This window comes from Balaenoptera ricei, chromosome 5 (genome assembly GCF_028023285.1).
Source record: "Balaenoptera ricei isolate mBalRic1 chromosome 5, mBalRic1.hap2, whole genome shotgun sequence".
NCBI classification, from domain to species: domain Eukaryota; kingdom Metazoa; phylum Chordata; class Mammalia; order Artiodactyla; family Balaenopteridae; genus Balaenoptera; species Balaenoptera ricei.
This window is the reverse complement of record NC_082643.1, coordinates 68,311,691-68,335,850: the sequence shown is the minus strand read 5'-3', so window position 1 is coordinate 68,335,850 and position 24,160 is coordinate 68,311,691. Positions and strand designations below refer to the sequence as shown.

The 24,160-nt window shown below is 43.1% G+C and overlaps 1 pseudogene; it reads right to left on the bottom strand.

Annotated features, from left to right (window-relative positions):
* Positions 1 to 16,139: 16,139 nt before the first annotated feature.
* Positions 16,140 to 16,934, bottom strand: LOC132366241 (oligosaccharyltransferase complex subunit OSTC-like; annotated as a pseudogene).
* Between the last annotated feature and the right edge of the window lie 7,226 nt (positions 16,935 to 24,160).

The window sequence follows — 24,160 nt, the reverse complement described above, 5'->3', positions numbered from 1 at the left end:
AATGAAAGAATAAGAACATCAAGGAGGGTTTGATGGCAGGTCTGATGAAGGTTATAGGGTGGTTAACCGCCAACGAATTCTCCTCCACACCAGCCATCCTTTGACATCAGCTGTTGCTTACAACCTACTGTCATCCTCGAGATGTGATGAGCCTTGGTTGGCAGCCAAGCACTGCTGTGTCTTAGAAAGTCAGCCCACGAACAACGATGAAGTTCCTGGCTGGAATTTAGAGGTCAGAGACTTCATTTTGTGCCTTTTAATCTTTGGACACCCAGATTTCTCGTGGGCAAACCTCCACCTCCCTTATCCACAGGGTAAAAATTTCATGTGAAATCTTTGGGCAGGGGGCTGGGGGAGCCCACCCAGACCCAGACCCAGACCCATGCTCATAACCTGAGTGGGTAAGTAATCCCCAAGACCTTTGGAGAATTCTTTACTTCCTGTCCAAAGCGGCAAGTTGGCCACAAGGGGGAAGCATCACACAGAGATAGCGCTCTGGCTGGACCTGTTCTTTGTTCTGGCTTTCCTATTGTCATCCACAAAAGGAGGGCAGGTGAGCCCCACTGCAGGGGGCTACTGTTCAGCCGTGACCATGCCTTCCTGTGGTCTTATCATGGCCATACTGTGAATGGACCCTCAATGAAGAGTAATTTACATTCATGAATATGCAGGATTTAATTTATTAATGAAATTTAAGCAAATCACTGAAAAAGATAAGGAGCAAATTTGTAGATTCCGAAGAGTCATCATGTGCTGAAAACTGGGAATCAGAGGATCTGGTGCAATGCACTCACTGGTTGTATGCTTTCAGGCACGTCTCTTAACCTCACCTTTCATATGGTCTCCAAAGGCTCTTTCTGTCTGTATTGCAGGGCTGATGTGAGGATGAAGCAGGAGAGCATGGGCGCAAGCCCTTAGAAAAATGGTAAAGCAGGATTGGAAATCTACTAGCACTACACTTTAGGTGAGTAAAGAAAATGCAGCTGGTTAGATCTCTATACTGATGTGATTTTTCTGAGGTGGGCAGTGCGTGTGTGTGACTCAATTTGATGTACTTAGCTCGATTTCATCATTTAGACCATCTCTTCAGACTAGGGTGCCAACTGTCCTGGTTCACCAGGATTTTCCCAGTTTTAAAACTCAAAGTCCTGTGCCTGGGAATACCCCTCTGTCCCAGGACAATGAGAACTCAGTGTCTTTGGGACGCTTGCTCAGGCTTCCAATCCCCTTTCTTCTCCAGGAAGACACTGGTGTAATGGGGAAGACGGTTCACCTGATTCAGAGCAGCGAAGAGGAGCCCGGGTCTTTGGATCCCTGTGGAATTCTCTGGATCCTCTTTTGAGGGTAGCAGGACTGGGCAGCTTCAGAGACTGTTTGGGTTCCCGCTACGGCTCTCATCTGGGGCCTTTGATCCCCAAGTCTCCATCTACTCCACTCCTGAAGCTTTGCCCTCAGGCCAGGTCCCCAGCCCTTGATGCTCCTGCAGACAGGAACCAAATGGGCCAGGACTTTGATCGTGGACTCCCAGCCTCCAAAACCGTGCGAAGTAAATGTCTGTTGATTAACGCCCCTACCCTGGCCCCGGAGCTGAGACCCTGCCCCAAGCCTTTCAGTGCCGCCCTGCCATCCACCCCGAACTTCATGGCAGCTCATCTGTTTTGTGTGTGTCGGGGGGTGATGGCCCTGCTTCCTGGGTGCTGGGCCCAGCAGGTGGGCGTGATGCTCACAGGGCAGAGGCCTCCAGAGGCACTGGGGCAGGCAGCTTCACAGTCTTCAGCCACGGAGGCTTGGTCCAAGAGCTCAGGCCATGCCTGCCTGCAGCCTGGTGTGCAAAAGGGCCTGACTCCCGGAATGTGTTCCTTGTCTCCCCTCCACCATAGGCCTGGGCACTTCTGGTCACCTGCTTACCATGGGGAGGACTTGGGGAGTCAGAAGTGCTGCCTCAGGCTCACTCGATTATGCCCTCTACCGTAACGCCTGTCACTGCCCTTGTCATATTAGAAGTGGCAGCATCAGGTGTGGACTTTTCCCAGACGCTTGAAACTCTTCCCACGGGGGTGCCAGGGGAAGTGTGCGCTAGCCCAGATGTTTTCAGTGTTCCTCATTCATATTTGGGGTTCTGCTCCCGGGTGGGCGGAACTCTAAGATGACCCCAGGATTCCCAGCCTTTGGTGTACTCACCCCTGCTCCTAGTATTCAATAAAACACTAACCTAGGTGCTGCTGTGGAGGGATTTTGTAGATTCATTGACCTCAAGAGAGGGAGACTACCCAGGTGAGCCAGACCTACTCACATCTTCTCTACTGTTCTGAGGAAATCTATGATCCAAAACTCTAGATGTGAAATGACTCCTGCTCTGGATGTTCTAGAATGAGTTGGAACTGGAGACCCCCAAAGGTTAATATGGTGGCTTACCATCCCCCAAATATTGTCCCATTATATGCTACAAAGATGCAAGCATTATATGTGCCTGCAGTAAATGCTGAAAAGCTGGTGTTGATTCTGAACAACGAGCAAAACAGTTTTTACCCTTTACCATTTTCTGAAGAGGTCTTCAGCCCTGCTCAAAGTGGCTGCTTCTCTATTTTCTCTTCCACATTAATTTATTTTACAAATGTTGTCTCAACTCCCTGATATGCTCAGTGCTATTGTGGCTTGAAATACCCGGTGGCAGCACAGATTTAGTATTGGCAAACCATCTACCCATTTTCAAAAATTTGTGTCCATCACTGGGGGCACTCAGCAATGTGTCAAGGTCTATTAGAAGTCACAGGATCAAAGTAGTGCTTTATACTGGGGGGTCAATTTTATTCGGAGATTAAGAGAATAAGCTAAGTGTTTTCAATATGTCATTTAAAACGTATTTGTAACATTTAAAAGAAATAGTGGTCAGTTTTGGAGGAGAATGGAGCATATGTATGAATCTTGAAGACAAAAACAAGCAATTTCAAAGCATTTATAGACTCGTTTTAGGCTGTGACTCCGGACTCTGGGGCCATGTGACCATTCTATTCTACTATTGGCAACCCACTGGGAGATGGTTTTAGAAGACCATTGCCCATCCGTATGGAGAAAAGGAAAGGGGAGGGAGAAAGGAGGAGGAGGTGCCACCTAGGAGTTTATGGGAAGACTGAAGAATTGGTGGTGGTGAAGTTGGTCTATTGCCATCGAAGGAACACTGAAGACCAAGGGCTGGTTAAAGTCATAGACTCAAAAGTTTGAAGTGAAAACTTTAGTTATGGGTTATTTTGTTTGTTTGTTTTCTAAGTTTATTTTATTCAAGTAGAGTTGATTTACAATGTTGTGTTAATTTCTGCTGTACAGCAAAGTGATTCAGTTATACATATATACACATTCTATGGGCTGTTTTTAGCTGTATAAATGAAACTATGCTTTTTTTGGGATACATTTTTTGGGTACATTTGGTATATTTCCAAATATTCAACCAGAGGCACATTCCCTCAGAGAGGGTCAGGATTTTTTATTTGGAAAGCACAGAGAAATAAGGAGTCAAAGTTAAGGATTTTTAAAAAAATATATTTATTTATTATTTGGCTGTGCTGGGTCTTAGTAGCGGCACGTGGGATCTTTAGTTGAGGCATGTGGGCTCTTAGTTGCAGCAAGCAGGATCTAGTTCCCTGACCAGGGATCAAACCCGGTCCCCTGATTGGGAGCACGGAGTCTTAACCACTGGACCACCAGGGAAGCCCCAAAGTTGAGGATCTGATGGCCAAAATAGACTCTTCATGCCTCATTTGGGAAAGTCACACATCGAATTGCAAGAGCCAGGCCCTTGAGAGAAAAAATAACATATTTTCCCAAATTCCAAAAGTCTTTCTTTAAGTATTCAGTACTGGGGCTTGGAGGACTGAGCCTATATATATCTATTTTTTCCTATAACTACAGAGCTAGGAGAATGTAGGCTATGACAAATTCAATTTCCTGTCACATAGGAAGGCAATTTCAAACTTTCTGAACTAGGAGGAGGTGTTTGGGGGGAGTGGAGAGAAGAGAGTAAGACAAAGCAAAGGACGCTGGGAAGGTGGGCAATGGACTCTCTGTGGGCAGGTTTGGGGGTGAGAAGACAGAGGAAGTTTTACCCCATATCCTGTGGGGAGGGGAGCTTGTCAAATTGCCTATACAATAAAAGGGTTAAATTAAATATTTGAATTCTGTGAGCTCTTCCAGGTCTGCAATTCTATGATTCTAAATCTTCTTATGCAGATTGGGTGGATATTTCAAAAATCCAGATTATCAGCTTTGCTGGAATTTTCTGAGTTTCTTCTGATTGTGAAATATCTGTCATATTGGGGTTATGGGGATTACAGAGAGGTATGAGGTAGGGATCACAATTCCTCTGCTCCCAGCTCCCTTTTCTCTCATGAACTGAGGTGTAGGTTGTCAGTCCCACGGACCTTTATGGGGACTCTTAATCTCATGAGCCTTCAGATTTTCTTCTTTGCACTTAGAGAGTAATTCCAGGAAGCAAAACAGTGACCAGTGGGAAATAAAAATCCCAGTGAGGAGACCCATAGGAACTGTTGATCACCTCTTCATCTTATGCTTCATTTTTTTTTTAAAAAGAGCTGAGATACAGTTTATATACCATACACATTCATCCATTTAAAGTGTACAACTCAATGGTGTGTTAGTTTCTGCTTTATAACAAAGTGAAAGCAATTATACGCCAATAAAGATGTTAAAAAAAAAAAAGTGTACAACTCAGTGGTTGTTAGTATGTTTACAGATACGTGCAGCCATCACCACAGTTAATTTTAGAACATTTTCACCCACTGGGAGATGGTTTTAGAAGACCATTGCCCTTCCTCACCAGAATCTTCTTCTCTCAGCCGTGGCAACCACTGATGCGCTTTCTGACTCTACAGATTTCTGTTCTGGACATTTCATACTTATGAAATCATATAATATGTGGTCTTTTGTGACTAGCTTCTTTCACTTATGACATCTTCAAGATTCATCCATGTTGTAACATATGTCAGAACTTTATTCCTTTTGATGACCAAATAATACATTGTATTTTTTAATTGAAGTATAGTTGATTTACAATATTGTGTTAGTTGCAGGTGTACAACAAAGTGATTCAGTTATACATATATATATATTTTTTCCGATTCTTTTCCATTATAGGTTATTACAAGATATTGAATACCATTCCCTATGCTATACAGGAAATCCTTGTTGTTTATTTTATATATAGTGGTGCATAATCCCTTGTATTGATATGCCATATCTTATTTATCCATTTCTCAGATGATAGACATTTGGATTATTTCCACCTATACTTCATTTTGTGTGTCCTGCAGTGTCTGTGGTTCTACTACTAGGCACCTAACAATGAGACCTATTTTCCTTTCCTAAAAACGTAAGTGGACTAGGAAAACCTGATGTGTCTGGGATTCAGACAAATCAAGTTCCATACTTGTCAAGTGGTGCATCAAGATGGTGCTCAGGAAAGAACTTCAGAGATGTCAGGGTCTCATGTTCCCTCAGAGGTGATCAGCCTCAGGACACTTGACTTGCATCTACCCAACTTACTGAAAACCCCAGCCCAAACCAGCAAACCACCTGATAAGTCAGGAGCTATTTTATAAATTTACAATGCCTCCAAACAGACATGGAATCAGGTGTTGGCTGGTTGATACATGATCTCCCTGTAGGAAAGTCTACATGAGAAGTCAGATTACTACCAGAAGGTTGCCTTGTGAGTACCACTGCAGGTACAGGGGACTGGCTCTAAGGAATTGACATGTAAGCCATAATAGCTGGACAACTTTGATAAGTGTCTGATAGGCATTCTTCCGGTCAGGGCGTGGTTTCTCAACAGTGCTGGATAAATACTGACCAACTTTTGTTGTTTTCACCATCTTCTTCTCATTCCAAGCTGAACACTAGCTTTCTGTGTATATTGAGATTTTATAATGTAATTATTTAAAACAGTAATATCCAAACTTTTTTATTGTGCACCCCTATGATTAAAACTTTTTGAGTGCAAACTCTATATATGTTTATTTATTTATAAAGTATATACATGTACTACTACCAATTTGTATATTAAAATGGAGATTTATTTATTTCTCTAAATTAAATTGAATCTAAATTGAAATAGTAATTTTTTTTCTATACCCCAAATTGTCTTGTCTTCTCCACTTAAAGAATACTGTTTTAGAATTTTTTGTTTTTGCATTAAATCCATCCCAGACTTAAAGTTACACTTTAATCATCTGATTTTTTACTTGGGTTGACTCTCATTTGTACTGACCTTACAAATCTATCTTTTAAAGTAGGTTATTTAGATGAGATCAGAAAGGCTGCTTTATCTGTTTTATATTGATTCCATTACTTTCCATTTTAGGTAAGGTGACATTTTCTATTCATTTCCCAAAATTCCAGGGGGCAGCCTACTACAGCCTTCTAATCACAGACTAAAATCTTACAGAGGAGCTAATGTTCTGCACTCAGGCTTCTCTGAGAAGAGAAATGGTGGAGATGAGTGTCTGGGGGTGTCACTCCTAGCAGGAATGTGGGTTGATGGCACCAAGATGGTGAAACTGGGGTTCGTAATAGAACTTGGGAATCGGCAAGAATCACTGAGCGGCAAAGCTCTTGGAAGCAGGCACTGCGCTCTGCCTGCCTGACTATGCCCCCTAATGTAGTGACTGAACTGTAGAGATGTCAGAGGAACTAAAGTGAAGCTGGAGCCCCAGAGCAGAGAACATGATAGTTCCAGAAAATTCTTTGGTCATAATTGAGAGACACCAGTAAATTAGGATTTGGGTACCCTGGAGAGAACACTTGGGGTTCCAAATAAAGGTTTTGCTGAGTTCCAGATGAAAAGGAATCTGCTTCCTGAGAGACAGGGTTGCTAAAAGATAGAATTCTGTCCTTGGACTGTGTCAGTGGTTCTTTACATTGGTTGCAAATTGGAATCACCTGAGGAGCTGTTAAAATTACTGATGCCTGGGCTTCCCTGGTGGTGCAGTGGTTGGGAGTCCGCCTGCCAATGCAGGGAACACGGGTTCGAGCCCTGGTCTGGGAAGATCCCACATGCCGCGGAGCAGCTGGGCCCGTGAGCCACAATTACTGAGCCTGCGCGTCTGGAGCCTGTGCTCCGCAACAAGAGAGGCCGCGACAGTGAGAGGCCTGCGCACCGCGATGAAGAGTGGCCCCCGCTTGCCACAACTAGAGAAAGCCCTCGCTCAGAAACAAAGACCCAACACAGCCAAAAATAAATAATAAATAAATTTAAAAAAAAATTACTGATGCCTGAGTGTCTCCAGCCCCGCCGCCCCCCCCCACCCCCCCCACCCCTGACCCCGGCCCAGAGATTCTGACTTCATTTGTCTGGGCTGAGGCTTGGCCACTGGAATTTTTTAAAAAACTTCAGCTGATTCTAATGTGCAGCCAGGGTTGGGAACCATTGGACTAGAGGGAAGGAGAATGGAGTGACCTCAGGAGATACAGGAGGAAGCTTGGAGGGAAGAGAACAGCCTAAGTCATCCTAGAGGCGTGAACCACAGAGCCTCCTGTGACCTCATTCCCCAGGCCCCCATCGACACTGTGAAGAGGGTATTCGGAAAGAGAAGGCAATGGGGGAAAGGCTGGGATTTCTATGGCACCTCAGGAAGGTGGCCATGGAAGCTTCTGTTTGGGGGCTACCGTCAGTCTTGGTTATAACAGTAGCTGTGACCCAGTAACTCCTTTGTGACGACAGTGCAGGACACAGAGAAAGTGCTCCATAAGTGGCATCTGTTATTGGATCCTTCTCCTTCCCAGTCCTTTCTGGGCCTCTCTGCACGGGTGTTCTCTGGCCTAACATCTTATTTCCCTTCAATTCCACCATTTTCCAGGCATGGGAAGGAAGGCAAGAGAATGGCTTCCTCTGACCTAGAAATACCTGGGAGAATCTGGTACACGGTCTTCGGCAGGCATGAGAGTGAATATTCTGCAGCTGCAGTTCCCAAAATGAATTCCTTAGATGCTGCTTTCTGAAGATGTTCTCCTCTGTGTCCATGCAAGCTTGGGAAACGCAGCGAGCTTTAGTGCCCTCATTGAGATTCACGCTGCCCCTCAGGAGAGAAAATGCTCTGAGATCTTCCGCAGAAAGAGACCTGTTTGTTTTTCTTTAACTCTCGTGTCCCAACTCATCTGGCCGTGGAATTGTTTTTTTCTGCTCAGCACATTAACATCTTGCCTCTTTCTCATGACACACTTTTGGGAAACTGCCCCAGAAACTACAATCGGTGGCTTCATTCACAAAGGACAAAGAAGGCAGCTGCATCCTGTACACACGAAATGGGGCAAGAACCCCAGTTGGGCCCTGGCCTCTCACTGAAACTGTGCCCTTTTCCACCCCCTCTACCACCCCCTTCCTGTTGCCATGGCAATGCCCCTGGAGAGTTAGGACCAGGCTCTCTATTTCTTTCCTACACCCCTCCTCCCCACCCGCCTTTGTGTCTAGAAGAGCGCTGAACACGCAGTAGGTGATGTTTTGAAACATTGATTGATGGAGAGTTGGGGGGGTTCATTTGGACCATCTGCAGGTGGGCTGGGGAGGAGGAGACGGCATCCCATGGTTTGCATCTATATATCTGGTAGAAGAGCCAGCCAAGAGGGTGGGAGAGTGCAGGTCTGGGAACTCACATAGCCTTGGCATTGCCTGTTGTTTTGTTTTGTTTTGTTTTGTTTGTTTAGTGCTGGATCACAAATATTTCACAAATTAGGGATGGCGAAGGGCACATCCAAAAAAGAAAATATTTTGATTTCTTGGTATGTTTGGTTCAGGGGTGAATTTTTCTTTCAGTAAAATTTCTGGTCATGTTGCTTGCTAGGATGTTGTTTTTGTAATAAATAATTTTCTTTTAAGTCTGAGAAAAAAAGGATGTCCTACTTTCTCCTCTGTCTCTAACTGGTGACCGTATTTTCAAAGACCCAAACCAGGACGCAGCCTGATTAATACACAGCCTCACAGAATATTTGAAATAAGGGGTCTGACAGGACTGAGTATTTGTGTGTGTGTGTGTGTGTGTGTGTGTGTGTGTGTGTTTAGATTTATTTTTTATTGAGGTAACATTGGTTTATAACATTATATGAATTTCATGTGTACAGCATTATATTTCTACTTCTGTATGCCCTATGGCGTGCTCACCACCAAAAATTTAGTCTCCATCTGTCACCATATAGTGATTCCCTTTACCCAGTTGGCCCTCCACCCCATGCCCCACCAGAGGGTACTCTGGTAGCCCCTACTATGATCTGGGATAGATATTTGAAATGGAGGTGCCATTCACTCTGAGAAAATCGGGCGTCCTAGCTGCTGTGCTTGGATGCCTCATGAGTAGAATCATTTCTAAACTAAAGAGTCAGTGAGGCCAATTTTGGTATCCATTGATGAAACCTGGGTACTATCCACATATTTTCTAAATTGATGTCCACATTTAAAAATTTTATCTATTGCTGCAAAGAGAAGCCTTCCCAGAGAGGGGAAAAAACCCCCAGAAATTCTATTCAGCGTCTAAGTACATGAAAGACCCGGTTATCTCCAGTTTGCTCTGCTGCCGCAGCCTGACCTTGGGCACTCTATGAATGAAAGGTTTGTGGGCATCTGCCTGATGCAAACCAAGTGCCTGGGAAAGCCTCACACTACTGTTTCTGTCTCCCAGCCGGCTGAGAAGGCTTCCCAGGGTCTGCAAGTACCAGTTCTTCAGGCGTGAGCGCTGGCGGAGGATTATAATTTAAATCAGCTGGTTCTTACTTTCTTAAGTGTGAAAAAAGGCCAGTGGTTAGGAGTGCATGCATGTGTGCGTGTGATGGGCTAGCATTTGTGGAGAATCTGCTGTGGGCTGAGAACTGTACCTATGAGATATATAAACTGATGTCTGCTTATTGATATCTGTATCTAATAGATAGATATCAATTTATATATCTCTATCTATTGATATGTACATATTTATAGATAAATATAAATATATACCATTTTATATATGTCAGATATATAGCTATATATATTTATTTCAGATATGTATCTGAATATATAGCAATATATATTGAATATGTATCAATATATCTATATCTATCATTTAATTTTATTTTTATAACTGTTTTAGTACTAATAAGGAGAAAAGGAAATGGAAGCTGAAAGTGCGTAAATACATAATATGAACCACATAGGTCAGCCTGTAATTTTCAGCTTATTCGTATTCAGCTCTGATTCCTTTAAAGAGACACTTGGGGCTTCCCTGGTGGTGCAGTGGTTAAGACTCCTCCTGCCAATGAAGGGGACGCGGGTTCGAGCCCTGGTCCCGGAAGATCCCACATGCAGCAGAGCAACTAAACCCATGCTCCACAACTACTGAGCCTGTGCTCTAGAGCCCGAGAGCCACAACTACTGAAGCCCACGTGCCACAACTACTGAAGCCCTCGTGCCTAGAGCCCATGCTCCGCAACAAGAGAAGCCACCGCAATGAGAAGCCTGCGCACCGCACTGAAGAGTAGCCCCCGCTCACCACAACTAGAGAAAGCCCGCGCACAGCAACGAAGACCCAATGCAGCCAAAAATAAATAAATAAAATAAATTAAAATAAAAAATAAAAAAAATAAAGAGATGCCTGTTTCTTTAACCTTGGTCATGGCCAAGGGGCATGTTTAAACCTCTGATAGGAGAGCATTTTCATGAATGAGAAATATGAGTCTCCCCATCTGCCTGCCTAGGGCCCACATTCCAAGTGGGATGATCAACACAGCACCTACCTCTTCTTGCACGATCTTACAGAAGGACCTACCTCTTTCAGAAAGGACCACAAGACTGTAGACTGCAGACGCCAACAGGACACAAACAGTATTAGAATAGGCGCGTAAAACGCAAAAGCTACTTTTGTATATAACAACATAAAAATTCTTATTTCCCTAAGTCAGTTGGAAGGAAGCATCAAATCAAACAAATTAAGACTGTAAGATGAGAGTGGGATGAATTGGGAGATTAGGACTGACATAAATACACTACCATGTGTAAAACAGATAGCTACTGGGAACCTGCTGTATAGCACAGGGAGCTCAGCTCCGTGCTCTGTGATGCCCTAGATGGGTGGGATGGGGAGTGGAGGGAGGTCCAAGAGGGAGGGGATATATGTATACATATAGCTGATTCACTTCGTTGTACAGCAGAGACTAACACAACATTGTAAAACAATTATACTCCAATTAAAAAAAAAAAGACTGTAAGATGAAAGGCTGGGAACCTTGGATTGTATTGATTTCTGAAAGAATGGTTGGTTAGCGCAAAGGAATGAATAATTAATGAAATTTCAGGGTCCACCCTCAAGAGTCTAGACTAGCACTGTCCAGTAGGAATATAATGAGAGATGCAAATGTGAGCCACATATGTAATTTTAAATTTGCTAGTAGCCATGCTTAAAAGGTAAAAAGAACCAGGTGAAATTAATTTTGACAATGTTACTTAACCTAATATATCTAAAATATTATCATTTTAACACATAATAAATTGTTAACAAGATATTTTACATACCAAGCCTCAGAAATCTGGTATCTTATACTTACAGTATATCTCAGTTCTGATTAACCACATTTTAAGTGCCCAGTTGCTGCATGTGGCTGGTGGGTACATACTGGAAATCAGATTCAGACCTTTAAATAAACCTAACCTAGTAGTTATAAGGCTGGAAAAAAAAATGGAAGCCATCTAAATATTTGACAATGCTGCATAAACAATCATCCATCTATACAATGGAATCTTAGGCATTCATTAAAAATAATGTTATAGAAGAGAATTTATGTAAAATGTGTTCAAGAGATAGTGGGAGCTAGAGTCTAAATAACACTTATTTATTTTTTGCCAGAAAGACATTTTGTTTATTTTAGATGAAGTAAACTGAATAATATACAAACATCAATTCTCTCCAACAGAGTTAACAGACAATTACATTTAAGTCAATGTCATTAATAAATGTGGATCCTGATAATTCAACATATGACCTGAGAATATTATCTATGCTACTTTTCACTCTAATTTCACCTAAAGCAATAACTATACTTTATTTATGTCCATGATCATAAATTAATAACACCTCAAAAAATTCAAATTCCATCTAGATAGAGCAATAGCAAGTGTTAAATAACTCTTTAAAGACGGCGTGTTCTAAAGGGGAGCAGAGAAATGGAGCCGGAGTGAAAGAGAGTTGTCGGGGCAACACAGGTTTGTTCATTATTTGTTTCTTTGTTTCAGATGGGAGAGATTACAGTATGTTTGCTTACTGATGGAATGGGGGGAACAATTGATAAGAAGTGAATTGCAGAGCGAACTTTTGAGCTGGTGAAAGGAAGTTGGATGGAGTGCAGAATGGAGACAGTGGCGTTAGGACCAGGCAGTTCACCCTCTGTACCAGGGAAGGCAAAGCATGTGGGCACACGTGTGGGGCTGGGAGATGGCAGGGGAGAATGTAGAGGTTCTCTTCTTATTGCTTCAACTTGCTCGGTGAAATAGGAAGCAAACATTGTTGTATCCCGAAGGAGTTACTTCAAGGTGCTACACATGTTTCTCTCCGTTAAGTGGGAATTACGGGCATTTTAAATGATCTTCTTTTTGCTTTTGTAGTTTTGATTTCTAACAAGTGTGTAATATTATATATTTTTTCTTAGTAGTAGGTGTCATCTCCCAGTGCCCTCCTTTCCTGCTGTTCATAAAAGTGATCCTAACCAGTCCTGCCATTTACCCATTTTATGTCCTTGAAGGAGTTACTTGTGTCTTGGTTTCTTCGTTAGTAAAATGGGGGATGTTGATGTCTGTGCTATTTAATCCACTAGGTTGGAAGAGTATTAAATGAGAAAATGTAAGCAAAAATACTTTGAAAAAGAATCAGCAAGGCATGGATATAAAATGTTCTTGCTGTGGTTATTTCTAGTCTTGATAGGGAAGTATGAGGCAGGGTTGGGATCTAAGAATAGGATGGAATCATCAACTCACCTCTCACAAGTTACAAAATAGTTTTAAGAGCAAAAACTACTTTTCTGATTCAGACAGTGCTGCATTCTTTTGTTAAGCTTCTGATTAAAAGCTTTATGCTAAACCCTGGAAAACAAAATATGAAACATGTTTCCTTTGCTGTTACATTAAGTTAACTTGATTACTTGATGCTCTAAGCTAAACTGTTTCCTACTGAGACACGTTTTTCTTTTTTGGCTTCAGATACATTAATTGTGACATTTACCCACATTTTTGCATTTGTATTCAAAACCACCCAGAGAATATAAAACCATGATTATTCTTTTGTTATTTTTTTTCAAATTACTGTAATTGCATTGTTAGATATGCTTCAGCCCATGGGCCCTGCTGATTTGTCATCATTAGACACCTTCATAGAACTCTACTAAATAAAAAAATCACAAGATGAAGATAAAACGACTTATTTAAGGCACTTTGCATGAATTAAGTAATGATAGTGGAGTCACATAACTCTTCCTCAAGTATAATTCTGAACTGCTTTTGTGTTTCCTGGCATTTGAATATTTCATTGTCAGCCTCAAGGATTATAAAATGAAAAGACAATACAGAGTTTTTGCTGTTGTACAATGTGTAGACTATTAAAGATAAATGCTCGTTAATCTTTGCTTTCAACTTATTTACATCTTCTCCTTTTTTATTGTTAGTGTAACCCCAGCTTTAAAGACCATTTTGAGAAATGAGAAAAACACAACCATCTCTTCATCTGAAAATAACCATTTCGTATTCTTGGTCCATCTTTGTCCTTTCACATATACAGCCTTCCATGGCTGCAATATAAATTGCAAGGTAAATTGTACGTATACAATTTTGAATATGAATTTGTGGAGTTGTATTTAAAAGAGTGTTTTTCAGGTACAGAATAATTGCCCAAGTTATGTCAAAACTTGATTGTGTTAGAAAAATACTGAGATCAGGAGACCTTGTGGGGAGGAAAACCCTCTGGATGGGGGGTCAGGAGCAAGACCTGATGTGGTTGTGGTGGATGTCTTCTCAGATGGTCCTTGATTAAAATTTTGAGCATTTTAAGCTCCTATTTTGATGAAAATCCTATGATTTACACTGTCTCAAAACAATTTCAACAACGAAATGTTTTTCGCAATCGCTGTCGCTTATTTCACACACCACCATGTTTCAAGCTTGTGGTAGGTTGATTGCAAATGTGACCTCAATGTTTTACCCCTCCTTGTACCCTCACCCTTTGCAATGTGACTTTGCAACTATTCCCATTAAGAAATACAATCTGTTCACCATCCCTGGAATCTGGGCTGTGCTCCTGTTATACTTTGGCCAGCAGGATGCAGCAGAAGCAATGGTGTGTCAATTCCAAGCTTAGGACTCAGAGCTTGTCCTCAGAGATTGTGTGCACATCCACAATAGCCTGCACCAGCCTGCCGGAGGATGAGAGACCATGTGGATTAGGGCCAAGTCAGCCCAGCAGAGGCTCAGCCCCCAGCCAACCACCGGCTGACCACAGATGCATGGGTGAGCCCAGTCAAGATGAGCTGAGCAGGCCCAGGTGAGCAGATCTGCTCAGCTGAGAACTCATACATGGTTGCTCTTTTAAGCTACTAAGTTGTAGGGTGATTTATCGTACAGAATTATTTTGGTAATACATAACTGATATAAAGTTGTATCACATTTTGACCCTTGGCAAATTCTATTGGATAATTTTTCCCCTTGAGTTTCTATTGTCACAGTAAGTTAATATTGGAGTGGGAGGCTATAGAGAGGACATATGCTTGGCTTCCATTGCCATCACCCATCTTCCACGAAAGGCCAAGGATTGGTAGAGACTATAGATTGACTGAGAAGTACTTTGAATCCCCATTGAATGCTTGAGCTCAGACAATCTACCTTACGGCTTTCATGCATCTTTCTTCAATGGGCTGAATGTGAAGTAGGACTGATGTTATTTTATTTTTTCCCTTTTTTAACAAATCCATCAAGCCTATAATCTCTTCTCAACAGAGTTTCAAGTGAGCAGGAAACTGAAAAAGATAAATGAAAGTTGGAGTGGTATTGTTAAAGGAGAAATGGTTTCTGTAACTGCAGGTACCATCTAATTAACCTCAGAATCAGGCAAGGACCCTGAGAATAGAAGTGCCCAATTCACAAGCAACTAACTCAACCATCTGAAATTTAAGCAATTCATCCTTTTGTAGGGGAGGTGCTGCGGCTGCTGTTGTTATTTATTTTCATGCTAATTTTAAATGATTTAGGGTATAGGTGTACCTTCATTCAGATGCAGTGTTTCTCAGTACAGTGTGTGTGACAGGTTCCTCCTATGGAGTTACGTCACTGATGGGCTCAGGTATCTCACAGGTCAAGTGAGTTCCCAGACAGCAATAACCCCTCAGCAAACAGCCAGTCTTGTCCTCTGTATGGCATTGAGTTCCTGATTTCTTATTAATATGCTCTGATAAGGAGGTCGATTTAATCTCTTTGAGGAAGAGGCAGAATGAACTAAATCTGTTCTTCCTCCATCTTTTAAACATTCCTTGTACATGTTCCATGGTAAAAACGGCACATACAATTACTATCATTTTTATTTTTAATTAGAAAAATTACTTCTGCTCCTTTCACACATCTTATTGTACAGGAAACAGTCTTACATACGTATCTGAAATAATGTACTATCACACACTTTGTTTAAAGGCAAAGCACCACAGGTAAAGCTAATCAGCTGTCCAGGGCTCTCACCTTATGGGATCTTCCTTCCTGATTTTACATTAATTTCTGAAAGTCAGAAATGTCATCTCCCAAAAAATGTTAAGGGGTTTGTAAAAAATAATTACTTTATTCAATATGATAGCTGTAGAAATGGAGTATATTTTCTTTAAGAAATGAAAAACTAAGAAGAAAACGCCAGGTAACATCACTGGCATGTCAATATAGACCAGCAGAAAAGATTCTGTTGTAAGCCTGTCTCCTTGATACCAAGAAGACATTCTAGCCCAAGCTTTTAATATGCTTCCTGTGTTTTCACTAGATGCTTCTTTTCTGCTGCTTTTCATTCATCCTTTTCCATATTTCAAATCAGAGTGTTGGTATAGCCTTTAACACTTCATTAAAAGGAGCAAATCCAGTATCCATTGATTTATTCTCAAAAGGCACTCTCACCCATCAGATTGCCCGGCAGTTTCATTCTCATGAATACTCTAGCCATGGGAAAACTCAACAGAACACAGATGAATCCAGTGACTACAAGAAGGAGTCTAGGGCCTCCCTGGTGGTGCAGTGGTTAAGAATCCACCTGCCAATGCAGGAGACACGGGTTCGAGCCCTGGTCCGAGAAGATCCCACATGCTGCGGAGCAACTAAGCCCGTGTGCCACAACTACTGAGCCTGCGCTCTAGAGCCCGTGCTCTGCAACAAGAGAAGCCACTGCAATGTGAAGCCCACGCACCGCAAAGAAGAGTAGTCCCCGCTCACCGCAATTAGAGACAGCCCGCATGCAGCAACGAAGACTCAACGCGGCCAAAAATCATAAATAAGTAAATAAATTTATATTTTTAAAAAAGTATAAAAAAAAAAAGAAGTCTATTTAGTTTTGGAGTGTTTGGTGCCTTGGATCAGTCGAGCATTATGAAACCTAAACCTCCCACTGTAGACAGAAAGCTGGATGTGAGTCCTTCATACTATATTGTCCATTTACTCCCTAGGCCAAGAAAGCTGCGGGCCTCTGCTGCCCATGCTCATCAGTCACAGAGTCAACGCTTGAAGTTCGACAGTAACATCATAAACTGTTCCTCCGGCGATGAGGAAGTAAGACACCACCACCAGAGCGCACACCATCACGGTCAATGGCAATGTGCACCCAGGGTGGCTTCTTCAGCCTCGGACTGGGTCATTCGAACACTAAGAACAGGACTCGGTACAAAGCCTCCGTGTTGGTCATGGCAGGGGCGGCATTCCACAATTATTTTTAAAATTATTTTAAAAATTTGTTTTATTCAAGTATAGTTGATTTACAATGTTGTGTTAATTTCTGCTGGACAGCAAAGTGATTCAGTTATACATATACATATATACAATCTTTTTCATATTCTTTTCCATTATGGTTTATCATAGGATATTGAATATAGTTCCTGTGCTATACAAGAGGACCTTGTTTATATTTTTTTAAAGTTGTAAAGTACAGAAAAATAGAAGGAAGAAAAGTAGAGCCTCATAATCCTATGAATAGTTTTGGAGCATTTATTTCCAGTCTTATAAGTATTTTTCTGGACATAATTGGAAATGCAAATGAATAAACACACAGAAGACACATATAAAGCCTAAATGGGGGGAGGAGCAAAGTCAGAAATTCAAGTGGATTTGGAAGACGAGTGCCACGTGCCATTAAAGAATGAGGGTGATCCAGGAGCCAGAGGGTGGTGGTAGTGAGAGCAGGGTGAAGTTGTGGGCAGGCAGGCTTAGGTCAGGACTTGGCAGAGAGCAAAATTCACCATTAATAACAGAAAGCCGAGCGGACGTAAATCTGGAGCTTCGTAAGTGCCAGGCATCGTGCTAATCGCTTTCTATATGGTAACCCATTTAATTCTCCTGACAACCCTGTGATTAAAGTGTTACCGTTACCCCCATTTACACAGGAGGAAATATTAAATAACTTGCCCAAGGGTGGAGCTGGGGCTCAAATCCATGCCGTCTGTTTACAGTGTACTTGCCTCTTAAATGCTATGTGACTATTTTATTATTTTCTTTATTATCGTTGTCGGTCTGGACTCCCCACGGGACTCCAACAGGCACCTTAGCCATTTAGAAGGAGCGCGTTTGGCACAGCTGTGGAGAGTGTCACCTCACCATTGCAGTGATTTCTTGACTTTCAAGCATGTTCCTCTGAAACCGAAATCTGAGTGTCATCCATCACCGTTGATTTGTGCTAGTGCCTATCAGTACCTTTTCTTCTTTCCACTTTTCTTTCAGAACACAATAAATTATATTCAAACGGCAGTCATGGAGGAAACTTTCCTTTCCTCCTTCATCAACAACGCTGATCGATGGGCGCGAAAGCCCCCGGCAAGCAGCATCTGCTCTAACTCAAGGATCCCCGCCCGGGCAGAGGATGAAATTAACAGACACAGAGCAGTTTTGCAGCTCAACATTTGTGCAAGTCTGGCACATGCACACATCATTAGCAACTCTATTTGAGAAGCAGGATCAAGGAGGTGAGCAGGAGAGGGGATCTCATTAAAGAGATATTCAAGGAAGAGGAAATTCAGAGCATTTAGGTAAAGCTTCATGGCTAAAATAGCTGAACAAATAGCCAGGTAAGTTTGGGAGGTGTTGACAGACAATTTACATAATTTTGCCTCTGCATCTTCCAAAACAGAGTCGTGTTATGCTACCTATTTTACTTAGCTCCGTGGGCTAAAACGAAGCCTTTATGAGGGCAAAGGTTTTGCTGTCCTGTTCATTGCTGTAATCTGGGCTTGTAGCATATAAAGTTAAATATTCATGGAATGAGTTAACGTATACTTGCTCAAAGCTTACCTTGACCTGAGCTAGGCAGATAAGGTCTGGCATGCTCACCAGGAATCAAAGCAATATGCATGCCAGAAGAATGGTAACTTCTAACTAAAACTGATTGCTAATTAAAGTGTATGGAATCAGTGGTAAAATATTAGTGGAATGCCTCTCGTGTGCCCACCATTATTCTAGGCAACAGAGGAGATACAATAGAAGCACAAGACAAGGAAGATTGTGATTGGCCAGGCATGCTCTAAGTTCATTACTAAAGGCTTGCTATTGGCCAGGCACGTTCTAATTTCATCATTAGCATTAGCATGTTCAATTCTGTCAACACCACCTACGGGGTAGGTTGGTAAAGTACAAGTGTGATCATCTCCGTTTGACATACAAGGCAACTAGTACCAGCTCAGTTTAGTAACTTGCCCAGAGTTCTAGGCTGGCAAATGTGGAGCTGGCATTCCCCCTGCCATGCTCTTTACTGCCATCCTCTGTGTTCTCAGCCCGTTAGGAATTTACCCTTCATTTGAGGACACAAAAGGAACATATATGAAGCAGAGAACAACTAAATCTTAAACTCTGTGGCCCTGGCAGCAAAAGGGAGAGGAGTAAGTGTAGACTGGAGTTTTGAGAGAGAAATTCTGGAAGGGGGCTGTACTAGATCTGTCTAGAATTCATCATTGGTTTGTTTGTATATCCATGTCTCCATCCTCCCATCTACTCATCCACTCAATCTTCCCATACACTCACCTAACAAACATTTTTTGAGCTCCAACTGCATGCCAGGCCCTGAGCACTGCGGTGGTGGCTTTTGTGCTGAAGTAGTCATATGTTAGCAGTCTTAGCTTCTCTGCCTGGGAGGGCTAAGATGAAACCACACACACGCACCAACAGAGGGTCTCCTCTAGGCAGGACCGTTTGGTGCTGTCTATCAAAACTGAGAATGTGCATACCTGTAGTACTGCAATCCCGCCTGCTGGAATTTACCCGTGGTGAAGTGACCCGTGCACAAGGGTATTCTCTGCTGTACTGTTTTCAACAACAAAGTATTAGAAATAGCCCCACGTTCATCAAAAGGGGACTGCTTAAATAAAACATGAGAGTACACCCAAAGAGATTACTAAGCAGCTGTAAATAGAAGTGAAGAAGCTAAAATGAGAATATCTTTAAGACATTTAAGTGAAAAATATCAAAGAGCATATGTATAGTGGGCTACCATTTAGGTAAAAGATGGGGAATATAAACATACTTGGTAGGATATCTATAAAATATCTCTGGAAAGATACACCAGACACTGATCACATCTGTGGCTTTCAGTGGAGGGAGCAGGTAGTTGAATGGCAGGAGAGATTTTCACTGGATACCATTTTGTATATTTTGAATTTTGAACCTTATAAGTGTATTGCCTATATTCCCCTACAAAACACTCTTTTTCTTTCAAAAATTCATGCACCCAGACCCAAGTATTAGTGGTGTATCTATGAGTGCCAGAGTTTTCATTTTGGTCCCCTGAATCTTTCAAGGCACCGAGAATGGAATCTTAGGTGCCAGGATGGAGTGACATCTGGAACCCACAGCAGCCTGACTCGTACCTGAAGTGCTGTGACATTTGGTTTCTGTCCTTGGCTGGCCCGGATACCCTCCCCTCTTCCTCTTCCTTGGCCAAGGGTCTTCTCCCCAGACCTTGGGTTTGCAATTTGCAAGACGGTGGTCAGGGTGGGCCTCACTGAGAAAGTGACATTTGTTCAAGGCTTGAAGTCGATGAGGGAATGAGTCCCGAGGGTATTGGAGGAGGGATTCCAGAAAGACGGAATAGCAAGGTCAAAGAACTGGAGGCAGGAGTATGCCAGGCCAGGTGGCAGGTGTGCCTAGAATGGAGTAAACAAGAAGGAGGGAAGAGCTGAAGACAAAGGAGTAGGCGGCAGTCTGTGTGGGGCTGAGGGAGGTGTGGACGGGAGGTCTTCCTCTCCCTTCCTTGAGATTCCACATCCAGACACTGCCTGTTTGTCCATCTCATGTCCCAGTTCTGCCAACTGGTTGCTGCCTGGTTCCTGAGACCCAGCCCCTGTCCTGCACTCAGATCTGGTTTTGGTTTCACGGCCTCATGCCCAGTCCTGGTGACCAGACCTGGGACCTGGTCTCTCCCAGGTTGGGGAATGGAGCCCGAATTCCGGTTTGCACTGGAAAGTGCAGCCAGTTCAGTCCCCACAGGGATTATGGACACCGTGAGGACAGACAGGGGCAAGGAATCCAGAGACTCATCTTTCAACCCCCGTGCTAGGTTGGGCTTCCTCACAATTCTCAAATGGCACACCTTTACCTCAGGTACCCTTGGACTTGGATCCCTCATCCTCAGTCGCTCCTTCCCCACCTTGTGTGACTCGCTCCCTATTTCACTCAGATGAGTCTCAAAAGCCCTCCTCCTCAGAGAGGCCTTCCCTGACCTCCTGATGTAAGGCAACACCTCCTGTGCCCCCAATCCTCTTACTTGCCCGAATGTTTTCAATACACATATGGAGATGTTTGTTGTCTGTCTCTCTCCGCTTGAATACCAGCGTGGGTGCAGTTAGGATTTTATCTAGAACCCCCAAACCTGTGGGTGGTTTGGCTTCCTGGTCCTTGCCTCGTTGAGTGAGTCTGGGTCCTGATTTTGGTCCCTCCCATTCATCCCTGTCCCACTGGAGAACCAGGCTCTGCCCATGCTGGAATGGGGAGTCCTAGGAATTAGGAGGAGACGTGCCATCAGCTAGAAAGTTATTAGGTCAGGCATCCCAGGAGCACCATGCCCTAACTCTGTTCCCTATCCTGGAGCAGAAAAACGCAGAAATGAGGAGACAGCGTCCTCCAACACTTTACAGGAAGAAAATACAGGGTCCTTTTACTTGCTCAGAATTGCATTTCCCTTGATCTTAGCAGAGCTTTAAGAGGAATGTGAAGTGCTCATAATTTAAAGGGTCACGGTTGTCATGAGTGACAATCTACTTTTGTTCTTACTGATTCTTTGCTCTTGAGAAGCAGCTTTGTGCTAGTAGACTGGGGTTCAAATTCTGGCTCTGGCATTTGCTGACATTGGGCAAATCAAGCCTTTCTGGGCCTGTTTCCTCATCAACAATGGGCTGGGGTGGTGTAGGAATGAGGGGTAATATCTACCTCCCTCCGTTAGCAGATGGAAAGTGTGGAGTACAGTCTTTGGTACGTACTAAGTGCTTATTTAATGTTCAGCCCTCTCCTCCTTCCTCAGCCCTCCTCCACACCCCCCACCATAAAAGGTCTTTTCCATGTACTTAGTGGTCCAATACTGCCTGCAAGCTGTGAGGACTTGAAAATGTAGCACATGATCTTTGAGTTCTTCATCACTTATTATGCCCTTGGATGTTCCACATCCTGGTCACAGGTCTAATATCTGTAAGAGCTGATCAGTTAACATTTTGTTGTTGTTGCTGTTGCCGATGGAATCACACTACATCTTGGTCAGTCTTTTCACACATGCATAGGTATGTTAGTCAGGGTATTGGCTCAGCTGCTACAACAAAAATACCTGCAAATGCTGTAGCTTCAATAGGATAGAAGCTTGTGTCTTTATTACATAATAATCTAGAAACAAGTGGTAGGTCTATGTTAGAGGCTCTGAGCTAGGAGGGCATCCAGAGACCTAGGTTCCTTCTCTCTTGCTGCTCTGCAAGTCCCTAGCGTGGTGTTTTTGTCCACATGATCAAAGCTAGAGCAACACCACTCTATCCACATTCCGGTCAGAGAGAAGGAGGAGGGAGAGGAAGTCCATAGTGAGTCCATTTCTTTTAGGGAAATTGCACTCCAGTTCCTTTGGCGCAAATGTGGTCACATGGTCACGCCTGGCTGCAAGGGTGCTTGGGAAATTTTACTTCTACCTCCATGGCCATGGGCTCTGCTAAAACTTGATAACTGGGGATCTATTATTAAAAGGAAGAAAAGGAGAGTGGATTTGGGGAACAGCAATCTCAACACTCCTGGTCTGAAGGGAACCAGGCGAGAGTGTGGCTGGCTAGGTTGGGGCAAGACCATGACCACTGGAAAAAGGCAACTGCTGGCAGAGGTGGGTTTTAGGTAAATAGTGGGTACGCATTTCCCCCCTCCCATTTAAAAAAATGTCATCCAACAAAACTGAAGGTAAACAATTGCATGCCCATACTGTGTTTGTAAGGGTTTCATACCATTCTGATCAGTCCACGTTGCTTTAGAACCCATTGGAGGTTTTTTGAAACTCAGAACCAAGGTTTTACCTCAAGGCTTTTGTGACCCTTGATGATCTTTAGGGTCAGTGCAGAAACAGAAAGCTGGTGTGGCCCATGGGCTCCTTTGATGGTGCCTGTGGTCACAGGCACAGCATCTCGACTAGGATACCAGGGCTTGTCACTTGTCACTTCACTTTTACTCCAGCATCCATGCTTCAGTCTCCATGTCCATTAACAAGGGCCAGAAGAAGCAGAATGCCACAGAATTTGGGGGAGAGGATCACTCTTAACAGCGGTTGTTAAGTTCTCTGCCAGTGTCAACTGCAGCTGCATTGTGACAGATTTACCTGCAGGATCACAGACTGAGCTGAAGTAGACAGAGCAGACAGTAAAATTAGCTCATGTTTGTATTATTATCATGGAGTTGAAAGAACCATTTTACATCAATTCACTCTTTTGGTCCTCTCATTTGTGGTGGATTATTCTGTTGTTATTGCTATTCTTTCCAGTTTACAGATGAAGCAACTGAAATGCAAAGAGATTATGGGTATTATTCAAGGACACCTAGATGGTAGGTGGTAATACCCATGATACTAAGTAAGACTGATTTAAAAAATTAAATCAGGACATGTTTGTTGAAAGAATAGGTAAATACTGATAATAAGTGTGGTCATGTCAGAAAACTCTGGACCCTGTCATAATAGTGAAGAGAACTCTCGTGGGCACTTCAGTGAACGTTCCACCTCCTCCTGATTTGTACTAGGGAATGGCACCAGCACTACAGACAAGTGTTCTGTGTCTAACTTGTCACATTTCTTAGCCACTCTCTAGTTGATAAAGCGGGTTCACACATATCAACAGGCCTGTAAACTCACCAAGGATTGAGCCTGAGTCTTATTTCCCTCTGTGGCCACTGCAGGGCCTTGCACATAGTAGGTACCTTCTGAATTTCCATGGGATGAGTGCTCTCATTGGCTCTCAGGACAGCTCAGGAGGGTAAGCAGGACAGATGATGTCCCCATAGAAAAGGCCCCGAGACTGAGGCTCGGGGCGGCTGAGGGACGGGCCGCGTGTCCCAGAGCTAAGAAGCAGTGCTGGAACAGTGGTTTCCAGGTGTCTGACCCCCATGTTTCTTGCATTGCCCCACACCCAGATCAGCCCTTTAGCTACCTTCTCTCTGGATCCGAAGCACTCACTTACAGGCACTTCATAGGGCCACCTAAGTATCATTTTTCTCTCAGAAGAAGCCTCAGTCTTTTCTTCAGGAAATAAATTCAGAACTTGAGACAACTGGTCTGGTTCTTGCTCCCTTTCAGTAAACGTGGAAACGCATCCTTTAGAAAATGCAGTTCCTGCTCTTGAACATACAAGTGGGCTTTCTTCCCCAACATCCTTGCTACAAAGAATTTGGTCACAGGTCTATTTTATCACTTGATTTTTCTGA